The sequence below is a fragment of the Fukomys damarensis genome, unplaced genomic scaffold (assembly GCF_012274545.1).
Source record: "Fukomys damarensis isolate Sample0158 unplaced genomic scaffold, DMR_v1.0_HiC HiC_scaffold_3, whole genome shotgun sequence".
NCBI lineage: Eukaryota > Metazoa > Chordata > Mammalia > Rodentia > Bathyergidae > Fukomys > Fukomys damarensis.
The window spans coordinates 29,984,076-29,986,495 of NW_022900915.1; positions in this window are offsets into that span (position 1 = coordinate 29,984,076).

Below are 2,420 nucleotides of genomic sequence, written 5' to 3' on the forward strand. Positions count from 1 at the left end.
TTTTTTGAGACAGTGTCTCACTATGTAGTGAGACTGACCTGGAACTCACCATGTAGCCCAGGCTGGTCTCGAACTCACAGCGATCCTCCTGCCTCAGCCTCCCGAGTGCTGGGATTATAGGCATGCACCACCACGCCCGGCTTAATTTCACTCTTCTTATGTCTCATAAAGAATGTAAGGAATATGTATTTCTTGAGGAAAAAAGACATACTTGATGAATAAATTACATTCAATATCAAATTTCTGGTTTCAGGTGGACCAGTGGAAAAAGAAGTCTGGGTAGACAATATATTTAAAACTTGTATTCTGGCTTCTCTCTTAAGTTCTGATGACCTTACTGTATTCTGCATGGATTCCTTCAGGGTAGCAGCTGACTAGAAGCATAACAAATCCCCTGATGTGAGACTGGTACTTTGCATTTTGCTACAAGTCCTTTCAGTCATTTCCCTTACCCCAAGTTGGAATGAAAATGATAAATTGCTCGGTTCTCTCTCTGATCATGAGATAACTAGTTTTTCTTATTCAATCAAATTTTCTTCTTATGATAAAGGGAAAATTTCCTTAGATTTATATTAGTGTAAAAGTTAAGGAAATACATTGAGAAGAAGGGCCGGGGATTTAGCTCAGTGGTTCTATCAGCTGCCTCGCAAGCACAAGGACCCAAGTTCGAGCCCCACTAAAACAAAAAGATAAATTGAAAATACAGAGCATTTCAAGAAAAATACAAAATAGTATATTTATTTCTCTAGGTATGTCTCAATTTGATTACTTGCATTATTTCCCAGGCTACTCTTAGATTTTGGTTACCCCTAAGCTTGATCTTGAAGTCATCTTTAGTTAGTTATTCTGGTTTAACTCTGAGGACCAATCTGCTACCCTATTCTCCTATCATTTTTTGCATGTTATTTGCATTCATGTGTTTTTTAATCTCATTGTCACACACTGTCTCAGTACCTAAACCAATTAACTGTTCTCTCTGCTTCTGATCTTTTCTCTCATAATACACACTATATAGTGCAGTCTGATTGTTCCAAAAATTGCTAAATTTTACTTTGGAAAACGTAGTTTTATTTTTAATGGATGTAGTAATTGCACATACTAATATATGAGCTGCGATCAAATAATATGGTGAATATTTATATCAACAAAATGTATTAGAGTGAAGGACATACTCCATTAATCTCCCTCCAAACGCTCCCTTTCGCTTCGTACACGATTATGCCATCATTCTAGTCGCTTCCTAAAGCAGGCCTGGAAGCCCTTTCTCATGAGTGTCCTTAGTTATGTTGTTGTGGCTGCCTCAATGTCCTGCATTTTTTGAAAGAACCTTCGCCTTTCATGGCCACTTTGACTTTGCAGAAGAACCAGAAGTCACATGCACGCCAGATCTGGTGAAAAAGTGGATAACGTCACACATGATGTTTCTATGAACCTGCCTTTCTGTTGGACGGCACTTGGCAGCAGCATTCGCTGAAGTTTTTATCACACCTCATAAAGACACGCAGATGAGAGGATTCCCAGAAGTGCTCCAGAAAGCGGCCATAACGATGGGTTAAGGGTGTTGGAGGCGAGTGGGTGTATATTGAGGGAAATTGAAGGCAATGTGTCTGCTATTGTAATATTCCTATATTTAAAAAATTTAAATGCATACAACACTTTTTATCAGTCCTTGTACAGAATTTTCAATTATCACATCAGGGCAACTGGCATATCCTCACCATAGGTGTTTATCATTACCTTGAATTGGGAACTCTCCAAACTCTCCTTACTAGCGAGTTTGAAATACAGAAAATGTGGGCATTTCTATGTGATGAGTCCTCTGCATCACACTGAAGCCCTTCTCTTTATAGCACTCGTCTTTCCTCCCACATTGACCCTACTTCTACTTACTTCTAGTTTGGTATAGGGTCAGTTTTTTAGGTTCCCCATCTCAGTTCTTTGAAGGAGGCCAAACCCTTATTATGGAACCTTTTTCCTCACTATTCCTACATAAGTGTGAATTACTTTTAAAGAAGTAAATAAAATCTCACTTCTGCAAAGTTATGCTTAAAGAAGTAGTCCAGCTATTAGTGGTCTTTTCATCCTTTTTATGCCTTAAATTATTAATTTCTTTTAACAATTTTGGGGGATCATAGAATTCATAGTCTTTGTTAACTCCTCTGAGCTCTTTCTTTATAAGGATAGCAAGAACAATTCAAGCCAGACATCATAGTTTTTAATTATTCTCCTTAGTGCTTCCATAAGAAAAAACTTGTAGGTACTCACTACTTTGAGAAAACTGACTGAAGTGTATGGATTATTAAAAACTTTCAGATTTTTTTTAGTACTGGAGATCAAACTTGGGACTCTGGTCTTGTGAGGCAGGTGGAACCACCGAGCTAAATCCACAGCTTGAAAATATTTTCACATGTACTTACACC